Source organism: Pristis pectinata, chromosome 31, assembly GCF_009764475.1.
Source record: "Pristis pectinata isolate sPriPec2 chromosome 31, sPriPec2.1.pri, whole genome shotgun sequence".
In the NCBI taxonomy this organism is placed as follows: Eukaryota; Metazoa; Chordata; class Chondrichthyes; order Rhinopristiformes; family Pristidae; genus Pristis; species Pristis pectinata.
This window is the reverse complement of record NC_067435.1, coordinates 22,184,658-22,197,995: the sequence shown is the minus strand read 5'-3', so window position 1 is coordinate 22,197,995 and position 13,338 is coordinate 22,184,658.

Below are 13,338 nucleotides of genomic sequence, written 5' to 3'. Positions count from 1 at the left end.
TCCCTGAACACCAAAGTCCATATGTTCTACACCACGCCCCACGGTCCTACCGTTGCGTGGAAGTCCAGCCTTGATGTGACTTTCCAAAATCCAACACCTCGCACTTATCTTAATTAAAAAAAAACTGCCATTCCTCGGCCCACTTACCCAGCTGTATCCTTCTGTAATCTTTGATAATCTTCTTCACCGTCCACTATACCATCTATTTTAGCGTCTCTACAAAATTACTAACAATGCCTTGTACATTCTTATCCAAATAGTTCATTTAAACGACGAACAAAATTGACCCAGCCCCATCCCTGTGGCACTACACCAGTCACAGACCTCCGGTCCGAAAACCAACCTTCATTTATCGCACTCTGGATCCTCACGTTAAGCCAATTGTGCATCCACTTAGTTTGTGCCTCTTGGGTCTCGGGCGAACGAACCTTCCATACGAGCTTACCGCGTGGAACCTTATAAAAGTCCTTACTGACGTCCTAATAAGCCACGTTCACCGCCATGTCCTTATCGACTTTCTTGGTGACATTAGAGATGAATATCAAGTTCGTGATACATAATTACCCACACACCAAGCCCGTTTTTCCAAATGCATGGATGCCTTATCCCTGACAATCCTCCGCAGGATTACCTACCACAGATGTTAAGATTACTGGTCTCTAATTTCGGGTTTTTCTCTGCATTCCCTCTTAAATAAAGGCGGAGCATTCGCTATCCTCCAGTCTCCCGACACCCCACCCGTGGCTCGGGACGATGCAAATCTTTCTTTTCGGCCAGGGCAGAAGAGAAGCCACAATCTCCCTGCATTTTTCCTATAATTCCCGATGACTCTCTGGGGGCCTATATTACAGAACCAACTAGGTAATCATCCACTTCTTATTTCTGAACTTCATCTATAAATCCTCACCGGATCATCCTTCACTAATCTCATCGCTGCCGTGATGTTCCGCTTAATCAAAATTGCAACATCCACTCCTTTCTTTCCTCCAACTCAACCCCGTCTGAAGCACCTGACCCTGCAACATTTCATTACCAGTCCTGTGCATCCCTCCCCACTTAGCCATGTTTCCGTAATGGCTATAATTTCCCGGTCCCTCGTATCTATTCATGTCCATCCTCCTTTCCTGTCAGACATGTTGCATTGAAATAAATGTAATTTAATCTGACATACTTACCTCGTTTCCTGCTGTGCTACTGCCCGTCATGTCTATTCAACTTCTGCATTAGTTCCAGCCTCTCATTTTCCTGGAGCCACACAAGGGCCGAGAGCTCACTTGTACAGCCCCAAGAAGAGAGTGGATGGAACTGGCCAAAGTCCAGATGCCCATCATACCAGCTTCACCACTTGATCCCCGAGCTCAAGGTAAGCGAGTCAATTACACAGCCACGGTTGATGCGGGATTTACAGCCCAGAAAGGTGTGGTGAGAACCAAAGGCCGTGCTTCTTTCTGGCCTCATTATCCACTGTCGGACCCTTCCTCCGTGGCTTCCTTCATCTTCACAACCTGAAAATCCATCTCCTAAATTACACCGAGACTCCCTCATCAACTAGTGAGTTTGTAGGTCCGTACTATTATAGCACCAATCCTTGGGTAAACCGGTAACTCTAGAATTCCCAATTCGATTTATTTTTGACTGCTGCTCTTCTACAACCAGCTTTGGAATAGTTTACAAGTTCAAGTGTTTTCTGACCATTGTCAACTTTACAACAGGTCATCATTTTGCAATAAGCCCTAATCAGGGAGTCACGTCCCCAACCAGCAACTACTGCACTAGTGCGGAGATAAGGGCCCAACCCCATTCACTGCTGTTGTAGGATAAAAGACACACGGGAGCACAAGAGGATCCTGCGGCTCTGAGAGTTGTCCATTCAAGGCCTCAAGATCATTGAAGTGCATCTGATTTGCAGGATGCCCTGAGCCTGGCGATACATTCGCCATTTGGGGGGGGGGAAGGGGTACTTGAGTTGGCAGTGGTGAACTTCAGAACAAATGTCTTCACCTCATTCCCCAGAGTGTAACGCGGGGACTGGGAATGTCACAGATGAAATCTGAGAGACAGTAAAACCATTGGGTGAGTCTGTTCTCTGTCTGACATAACCACTGCATCGTATTCAGCCGAAGCTGCATCCCGTAATATTGAACACAGAGGTTGTTCGTTGAGTCAAAGAAGAAAATTGCCATGAGACCGATTCCGCACATCTTAACGTGAAGGACATCTAAATACTGGTTGGAAATGTTCATCAAACCAGTGTTTAGATATCTTTTATGGACAACTTTTCCCTCTGATGACCTTTCCTCAGAACAGGTCGGTACCCACTCAAACTCGAAAGGCTTGTTATTTGCCTTTGTTGAATCCAATATCGCGTCTTGAGATCCTGTGTGTTCTAAATTTGAGGGGGATTCACAATGGATTCATCTACTGCAACCATACTGCAGGCGATAATCTGACACAGACATTTTTAACAGGACAAATGCGTGGTTCAAATTGGTCCCAGTCCAATTCCCCAGTACGGGCCGTGTCCAACATCAGGTGGCAGTGCATTGTGAAGAAATCCGCCCAGTTGTAATGTTCCATAGATGCTGCAATACTCCCAATTTCTCAGCGCGACAAACTCACTTACAATATCATGAGACCACTGGAGAAAATAGTATTTTTCACACATATTTTGTGCAAATTCTGATGGTCGGGTTTGAGCTACATTTGAAGGCATCAATGTTTAACACTGCACAATGATCGCTCAGCGTAAATGGGCATCTCATAACCTCGGGGCTTCCGTCCATTTGGACAGAGAAACGTTTCCATTACTAATCTTGTGCTTTGACTCTTCAAGGGAAATGCGTTGGCATGAGGGGGGAGGGGAGGACCAAGCCCTGAACTGCTTCCTGCGGATCCTGTCCTGACCTGTTGCGGTTCCTGCTCCGTCCAGTTGGTGTCGCCATCCCTCCACAGATTGGGATTACACAACAACCCGTTGGAAGCGACCTGACAGTTTGCGGCGAAACCCGGGATCTTGGTGTTTCTTCAGACAGCGTTGAGAAGGGAAACGAGGAGATCCCGATGAAATTTCATGAAACGTTTCTTTGGCCACATCTTCAGTATGTTTTCTGTACAAAACGGAATTCGCTGAAAATCTGAATCACAAACAAAAAGAGCTGGAAAGACCCCATTAATGGAAAGAGAAGCTGCAAATGGTTTAGAGAAGATGGTGAAAATGTTCACTGCAACAACTGCAGCGATGAGAACTTTTCGTTCCACAGAGAGACCGAAGGAGCCGCGGGTTGTCCCCTTGGAACAGGGGATTTTGCGAGGTGATCTGTTTAATGTACGTAAAGTTAGAAAAGGCATAGGAATCGTTGACAGCCTGAGACCATTCCCTTTGTCGGATGTGTCGAGAACGAAAGGACATAGACTCCGGGTGAATAATCGGAAAATAAATAAATCGATAGGTGGGCAACAGGGATTGTGGCCAGTGACAGAGAGAAGCTTCAAACGCCCAATGCACGAATAGAGAGAGAGAGAGAGAGACAGACAGACAGACAGACAGACAGACAGATACAAGGGACAGAGACAGATACAGAGAAAGGGAGAGAGAAAGAGAGAGAGGAACAGAAAGAAAAGGTGAAAAACAAGTGTTTGTCCTGCTGACAAAGGTGTGAATTCTCGAGGCTGTTAAAACAGCGTTAAAAGGCATCAAAGTAGCAACATGAGGTTGTAGAGCGTATAACTCGGGTTGTGCGGAGTTATTACACTGAACCGAGATGGACGGCGCGCTCCCTACACCCGACCAATAATTCAGAGAGAAAATGGGAAGAATTCAGCTCAACTGTCCGTGTGCTTCACCGGATTGGTAGCATTTTTGAGACTCTGTAATCCAAAATCGGTTGTATGCAGTAGGAGAATTTGTCTGCGCAGCACGTGCTGGGGCAGTGCTGTGACACGTTCAGAAGAAAGTCGGGGAGTGATGGAGATCCCCCAAACCGAACGTTCATCCCAATTAAGAGAGTTTTAAAAGATTTGTCACATGAAAAATAAGCCAAAACGTGTAGGTATTTTACCTTATAACTGTGCTTCTTTATTAGTCGCGGATAATTGAAACAACTCATATATTCACTGCATGATTGAAATAGTTGTTTAACGTTTTAGTTTCACAACCGTAAAACATTAACTCTTCAGTTGCCCAAACTCTTTTGTTTACTTCCACAACTTCCAAAATCTACAACTGATGCTTAGCACCTACCCTCTCCAGATTAACCTGAGTTGACGAGTTCTCTGATTCCCTGACTCAGGGCCTCATTCTTCAGTGACTGATCCGCGGAGTCACTGCTGCTGGTTATCTTTTCAGGGGTGATTTTATGCATTTATTTTCAAACGGTCCAAGCATGGCTTCATCCTTTTCAGTCACCAATGTGGATATGAATAAACATTTTATCTATATGTTCGTGCTTTTTTAGCCCCTTCAATGTCCCGCTCACGACATTCCAAAATTACCTCAAGCATTGGTCCTTTAATTACCAGGCGTCTGTTTATGCTTCTGCGATCAATCAGAATGTTCCTTCCAGAACCTGTCAGTTCTAAAATATGTATATTTATTTATTCTTTGTCCAGTGCAGATCCGTGTTGGCACAACTCTATTTTATGTAGTCGATACTGAGCAGGATTTGACTACATCACTTCTCTTCACTGTGCCCTTTGTTCTGGGGCCCCACCATCTCTCTCTCTCTCTCTCTCTCTCTCTCTGTCTCTCTCTCTCTCTCTCTCTCTGTCTCTCTCTCTCTCTGTCTCTCTCTCCCCCCCTCTCTCTCTCTCTCTGTCTCTCTCTGTCCACCTCTTGCTCTTTCTGTATCTCTCTCTCTGTCTCCCTCTTTCTCTTTCACCTCTAGACTGAAAAGAATGCTTTCCAAATGTGTTTTAGGATAATTGAAATCAAAATGAACGCAGAAGGGTGAACGGTGAATGGATATCAGTGTGATAGCGACGGCATTGACCAATTCCTCTTTGAAAACAAAAAACAAGTGTTAATGGTGAGAGTTGCAGTGCTCTGTGAGATAGAATGAACCGGGTGTCCTCATGTGTGTTTCGGCAAAGGGTATTGCGTAGCAGGTACACACCGCCTGAGTGGGCCCTGGAGCAAAGACTCAGGACATTGGAGAAATAACTGGATGAGCACTTGAATCATCAAGCCATTGAAGGCTTCAGACCAAGTCCTGGTAAAATAGAATTTCTTTTGATGGGTACTTGATGGTAGGCATTGACCTGCTAGTTTGAAGGGCAGTGTATGTGCGGTATGCTTTTGTGAACATTAAAAGACGGCAGATGCCAGTAATATGACATTAAAAAAACTGAAAATACAATAAATACGCAGCCGGTGAGGTAGTATCTATTGAAAGAGAAATGGTGAGCATTTCTGTTCCGTGATCCTTCGAAATAGCTGTCAATCATTTTATGCGAAACACATAATCGATTCTAAGATTATGTCATGATTATAATCATTTGTCCAACAACACGCTGTTGAGCCCGAATAGACCAGTCCAGTCCTTACCAACAATTAGTGCCTGAATCCTGAAAGAATGTACACCGTATGGCAGATATGACCCGACTTTGGTAACCTCTCTGTGTCCTTTTCTCACCTCTTTATGTCCTCGATACACCTAACGTTACAACCCATCACTTCTGCCATATTCGAAGATTCCAATCACACCCAGCCCCTTCATGCAAGTCAAGTCAATGATGTAATTTGTAAAGCGTTGAGGTCACAGCACTGATCTCTGTGCCGCACCAGTCGGTACTTCTTGCCAATAAGAAAATGACTCATTTATACCAGTCTTTTAGTTTAGCCAGGAAATTTTCTCGCCAGAGCAATTTATTACATCCTTCACCACGCGCTTTTACATTCTGCAGTAACCTTTCATGTGACCCCATGTCAGTTCCATCTGGAAATCCAATAAGAGTACACCTTTAGTTATCTTTTATCCACAGCACCAAGTTCATTAACAGTTCAAACAGGTCTTTCACTTCACCAAATGAAGACTTGGCCATATCCAACTAGGCGGCATCGATTTCTCTAACTTCTGCACTCTACTCTGTTTCCGTTTCCCACTTTGTTTTTCCTCATTCCTCTGGCCCCTTCACACCATCTGTTTCCCTTCCACAGCCCTCAAGACCTGCCCACCCCCTCCCCTTTACTTCATGGTCTACTGACCTCTCCCATCAGATTCCTTCTTCTTCATCCCTTTGCCTCTTCCACCTATCACCTCCCAGCTTCTCACCTCACTATCTTTTAGCCCCTTCCCCAATCTACCTACCTTCCCACAACACATGGATTCACCTATCACCTGCCAGCTCGTGATCCTCCCCTTTCCCCACCCTTTTATTCTGGCTTCTGCCTTCTTCCTTTCAAGTCCTAATCAAGAGTCTCGGCTCGAACCCTCGACTCTTCATTTCCTTCCATAGGCGCTGCCAGAGCTGCTGAGTTCCTCCAGTTTTGCTTCAGATTTTCAGCATCTGCAGTCTCACAAGTCTCTATGTAGCCCTATAAATGGAGTTTTGTAAGTTTTCCGTTGTCACGTCCTGAGCAATAGCCTCGAATTTTGCCCCGATCATAGAATTGAAGCCAACTACCTTCCAGTTTCTGCTTTCTGTCTCCTTTCCTTTATGAATAAAGAAGTTATATTTACTGTTTTGAATATAATGGATTTTCCCATAATCTCGGCAAATTTGGAGATTTCAAACTAACCCGTCCAACATCTCACCACCCACTTCGTTCAATAACTTGTAATGACTTTTATCTGAACATCAACCCACAGCTTAAACAATTCTCTTACCAACACTTTCCTGGTGATTACAATATTTCCCGGATACTTCCCTCTTTTTCTATTACCAATTTTTTGAATCTTTCATTGTAAAGGTGCTTGAGAAATATGTTCAATTGATCTGCCATCTCTGTGTTTTATATTATTAATTCGCCAGATACTCGTTCCTTCGAAGCAGCTCTGAGCTTGTTGAATTTTGTTCAATACCCATAATAATTCCTGTTATCTGTTTTATTTTGATATCTGGCGAAAGTTTTCTGGCCGTACAAAATTTTTGTTGTTGTTAATATTTCGGTTTTGTTTGTTTCATTAAACGCTTTAAAAGTTCTTTATATCCTTAACTTTTTTGTGAAAGTACATATTTTACATTTCGTTGAATAATATATTTAACTGTTTGTTTAACGACGGATAGTGAGATCTTCCCCTGAAATATTCTTTCTCCTTGGAATTTACCTGTGCGTTGTATCCTGAAAGATTCCCTTAAATACCTGTCACTGCTTCTCGACTGACTGACGCGTTAATATATTTGAGCTCGTTTTGATTGCATGCTGTGACAATATGGATGGGATTTTGAGACAGTGATCACAATTCGCTGTGATTCCGTGGAATTAAGCAGAAGACAAGAGACGGACAGTCAGTAAGGGCTGTCAGTTGGGGGAAGGATACATTTACCAGGCTGAGGAAGGATTAATGGAGTGATTTGACACTGTCACTTTAAGGCGAACCGGAGACAACCCAGTCGGAGGTAATTTCTCCACTGCATGGTAAAGGGAATATTTCAGTCCCAGATCCATAAGGACTTCAAAGATAGAAGACAGAAATAGAAAATAAATTCAAACAAGAACACAAGAATATCGTACGTGGGGTCGGTCCCCAGGCCCCCGCACGCCTGACCCGCTGTTCATTCCAATCACGACTGGCCCATACTGGCCTCCTTTGTGCCAGTTCCGCAGCGCCCTGTATTGCTTACCTTTCAGATATTTATTTATCTCCATCTAAAATGTTTCTAATGATGTGTATCCCACAATACTCTTGTACAGATTAGTCCAGAGATACCCTACCTCTTGAGGGAAAAAATCTGTACACTTCGCAGTTTTAAGTTGTCCGTTCCTTATTTTACAGATATACCTTCTGGTTCGAGATTCTCAGACAAGAGAAAACAACTCAACGTCCAGTCTGTGAATGCGGCTTATATCCATGCATGTTTGAATAACCTTATCTCTCATCCTTCTAAACTCTGATCAATATGTACCAAACTGTTTAGCTTCTCTCGGCAGGTTAGCCATCTTATCCCAGCAATTAGCCTGGTGAACTTGCTTTGGGCACGTTCAATGCTGCTTGGTCATGTTATTAAAGGAGGAGACCCAACTGGTGTTCGTGTGAAGGAAATGACACCGATCTAGATCAACCTGGACCCTGAGAATAACATTTGTAGAGAGCAACTCGGGAGGCATGTGCTTCTGGTAGCCACGCTCAGTTGTAAATGACAGCAAACAAGACTTGCCGATCATATAAATAATGAACATAAGGTTCACATATTATTTTATAACTTTCAGGCAAAAACGGTCCAATTTACAGTGGGTTACATTTAGTTTCCTTCAACTGTGAAAACTAAAGAAGTTTGAAAGCCGAAGGAGAAAAAATCACAATCAGACGGAACAATCTAATTTATTCTGCCGAACTGGCTGGGAACTGCTAAGAACCTGTTCAACTCGAGATGTTTACCAGTAGAAAGTACAACGATCAGATGAGGTTTGGAAAAGCCATCACCTCTAGGATTTCTTCCAAAGTCACACGGCATGTCGATTTGGAAATAACTCGCTGACATCTCAGAATCATGGACCTCCCTAGCCAGTAGTTGGAGGTGTTTCAAAGAAGAAGTAAGCAATCATGACCTCATTTCTTGGATGACAAGCCGCTAATTTAGAGAACATGTTGTATTATTGTCAATAAGAATGGCATTGGTCGGTTAGAAAAGCTGCATCAGTTCACTGGAAGCCGTCGATTCAGGTTACTTGAATGAAGTCGTAAAAATAAAACAAACACACACAATGAAGGGGTCGATGAATAGAATGTAATAAATCATTATATGAGTGTTCTTAAGTGAACAGATGCATGACAGAGAAGGGGTGAACAGTCTGCGATCCTTCCGTCAGAACGTAGAGTGGGCGCCGTGATAGGAGTCTTTGATGTATGGCGTAGTTTGGCCGGACTTGGATGGAACATCTGTCTTCACGTGCTGAGGCATAACACTCGCAGTGGGGAAAACCGGCACAATATTCTCCCGTTCCCAGTTACTTGCGAACATGTGAAAACACCACAATTGTCACAGTGGCCAGGGAAGAATCTTTCTATTCCTCTCCTATGGAAAACTAATGACAGATTCTTCTCCTTGTTCAGAATATAAATTTAATAAACCTTATATCAAAATCATCAGAAATCTCTTTACCTACGGCATGGTTAAAACTAATATAACGGATATGAAATTAATCACTAGGTATCTAAATTCTAAAGGAGAATGAATATAAACGTCAGAACAAATTTTGACATAACTAATGAATGAATGATAGTTCTGGAAAGTGCTCATGTGGTCGTCTTACGAAGTGGTTGTGAACAGATCTGGTGACTTTATGTGTTCCCACCCAGGCAAAAATGCTTATTGGTCACTGCCTTTTACGTGACGGAGACGTCACTGATGTCCACACATGTGCAACAGACAATGAAAAAGAAAACACAAGTTCGGCCATTCCTTTTGACTTCCGTAAACCTCCATTGTGTTCAGGTCGGAGTGCTTCCTTGCTGAAAAGACGTTGGTCAACCATTTTTACAAAGGTTGGGAATCCCATAGATTGTGGTTCACATTCTTAGTTCTGAATTAATTTCCTGCATCTGCCACAGTCGACTTTAATCTGATGTTGAATGGGTCAACATCATGTGGTGTGGAAAGGTAACAAATTCCATCGCTGCTGCGCATCCGTTGAACTAGATTCTTCACTAAACCAATTGATATGAACACTTATTATCACATATTAAACCCAATGAATGATGCGGTGTGACCTGGCGCCAGCAATCTACTGAGCTGAAAAGAAAAGCAAAAGCAAGAAGTATTATTTATAAAGATCAAAGAAGTGATAATCGGATTTATTTGCAGGGTTTCCCCTTTATTGTCCGCAGATATTTCACTCCATTCGTTAGATCCTCCCTGAATTTCCTCTGTGTCAGTCCATAGATACACGTGTTGGTGCAGTATCCGAGCAAATGCAACATATCCCCAAACTATTGTAAGATATATGCCAGTGTGCTGTAATATTTGTCTGTGTAGGTATAGTTTTCAGCTTGCTAGTTCGTAGAATGCACAACATTGGGTATCCACAACAATATGAAATTGGCTGACAGAGCGAACAACAAAATCATTGACTTTCTTCTGTTCTCTACCTCCGGATCCTTCTGATTCTCGCTGCTGTTCCGGAATCTCCGGTGGACTACAATCGCTGCTGATATATGCTTGATGGTTAAAGCATTGAACAGTAAGATTAAACATATTGGTAATAACGGTGTCATGATGCTGTCAAGTAACTCGTAAGCTCTCCACACAGGTGATGTGAAGTATTCCGCTTTAGGAACACAACTTTCTGAATCCCCTGCGAAGTAAAATGCAAGTGACTGAGCACAGCTGCCAGCAGCCACTGTCACAGTTACGACGGTAAGTGTTCTCACCGTGCAATATCGTTTCCGAAGGTTTTCGCAGCAGATCGCGACGTAGCGATCGAAAGTGAAAGCGACCGTCAACCAAACGGAACCATCGATAGCTGTCATCGCCAGGAGAGGAGCCAAAGCACACAGCGGAGGTTTAACCAAGGAATTAGCAAACAAATAGATAAGATTAATATTATTCAATGTAACGGCAAAGACAACGACCATCAGTCTGCTGCCGCCATGGTCAAAAGGTAGCGAGCGATGCATTTGGAGAGACCACATTTTCCACGATCCAGGATCACAATCACCACTAAATAAACTCAAAGAAGTGATAAAATGAAGAGTCACTTCTAAATAAGCCTAATATGATCAGCATGACTTGAATTGAAAGGTACGAAAAATAGTCCGAATAGTGCCACTGCCTGGATTCACACCCTGAAGACAATTGACAAGAAGCAAAGCAACTCGTCCTCTAGCGGTTCTGTCAGGTGGAGAACAGAAGGCGCGATGCATTTGCATATTGTTCCTGAGCTGTGGGCATCCTTCCTTAACTCTCCAGCCTCCATGCCCTTCTCTCAGGTGAATACCAATGAGAAGTGCTCATTTAGGTTCCTCTCATATTCTGGCTCCACGCATAGTTCGTCCTTCCGGTCCCAATCGGGACCTACTCTTCCTTGGCTACCCTCTTTCTGCTAACATACTTAAAAAGTACATATGGCGGCAAAGGTGACTCCGGACTGGTGTGTTGCTTCCCTCGTGCCAGGTTTCAGGATGTCTTGGAGCGGCTGCAGAGCATTATTGTGAGAGAGGGTGCGCAGCTGGAAGTCGTGGTACACATAGGCACCAGAGACATAGGTAAGGTAAGGGATGATGTCTTGAAGAGCGAGTTTGGGAGTTAGGAAGGAAGTTTAAAGAGCAGGACCTCAAGGATAGTAATCTTGCGCCAGCGAGGGAAATAATAGAGTTAGTCAGATAAATATTGGATGAAGAGTTGGTGCAACGGCCAGGGCTTCAGACTGGTGGATCATTAGGATTTCCTCTGGGGTATATATGACCTGTAGAGAAGGGACGGGATACACCTGAACTCGAGAGGGATCAATATCCTTGAGAGTAGGTTTGCTGGAGCTTTTGGGGAGGGTTTAAACTAAGATGGGAACCGGTTGGTGTAGAAGTAGGTTAGATGAGTGCAGGAAAAGTGAGGAAGGATAGCTCGGGGATAAGGCATAAATTCAGGAAGTTAGATAGGTTGGGATTTGTTTACTTAATGTGAGAAGTGTTAAAAATAAGGGTGATGAACTTAGAGCATGTCGTACATGGAATTACGATGCAGTGGCCATTACAGAGACTTGAATGAAGCAAGGGCAGAAGTGGCTGCTTGAGGTCACGGAGTTTCAATGTTTCAAAAGAGATAGGGAGGGAGGTAGAAGGCGTGGGGTGGCATTACTAATTGGGGGTAGTATCACAGCTGTAGGAAGGGAGGACATCATAGAGGGATCGTCTATTGAGTCAGTGTCCGTGGAAGTCAGAAACAGCAAGGGAGCGATCACTCTATTAGGAGTATTCTATGGGCCCCCATATAGATACCGGAACACTGATGAACAGATGAGTAGGCCGAATTTGGAAAGGTGCAAAATTAACAGGGTTCTTGTCGTGGGTGAGTTCAACTTTCCTGATATTGATTGGCACCTCCTTAGTGCAAAAGGTTTAGATGGGGCAGAATTTGTTTGGTGTGTACAGGAAGAATTACTGATACAGAATGTAGACAGGCCGACTGGAGGAGAGGCCATGCTGGATCTGATACCAGGCAATAAACTTAGTCAGGTGACAGACCTCTCTGTGTACGAGCGTTTCGGAATAGTGACCACAACTCCCTGACCTTGGGCATAGTCATGGACAAGGATAAAAACAGATAATATGGGACAGTATTTAATTTGGGTAGAGAAAATTACGCTGGTTTGAATCAGGAACTAGCGGAAGTAAATTGGGAACAGTATTCTCTGATAGATGCACTGCAGATGTGTGGAGATTGTTTAGGAACCACTTGCATGGGGTTATAGATAGGTTTGTTCAACTGATACAATGAAAGAATGGTAAGGTGAAGGAACCATGGTTCGTCGAGGAAGAACGAAGCTTAGTTAAGGTTTAGGAAGCAAAAATCAGTCAGGGCTCTTGAGAGTTATACGGTAGCCAGGAAGCTTATAAGAAGGGACTTACGAGAACTAGAAGGGGGCATGAGAAGGTCTTGGCAAGTAGAGTTCAGGAAAGCCCTCAAGTGTTCTACACCTATGTGAGGAAGAAGAGGATGACCATGATAACGGTAGAATCTCAAAGGGATGTGTGGGGGGGGGGGGATGAGGTAGGGGAGGTCTTGAATGAATCCTTTGCCTCAGTGTTCAAAGAAGACAGGGACTAAGACGAAGGGGAGGTTAGCGTACAACTTGTTGGAGCATGTCGAGTTTAAGAAAAAAGTGTGGAGATACCAAAAAAAATGAGGATAGATAGGTACCCGGGGTTGAATGGGTTATAGCCCAGGCTACTATGCGAAGCAAGGGAAGAGATTGCTGGAGCGTTAACAATGGTCTTTGTGTCCTCTCTGCCCACAGGAGTGGTACTGGAGGATTAGAGGATGGCAAATGTTGTTCCATTCTTCGAGAAAGATAAAAGAGATAATCATGAGAATTATAGACCAGCTAGTCTTACGTCAGTGTTGGGCAAGCTATTGGAGAGGATTCTTAGAGTAAAAATTATGAGCATTTGGAGACGAATAGCCTTGCAAGTGATAGTCAACATGGCTTTGTGAAGGGCACGACGTGCCTCATGAGCCTAGCAG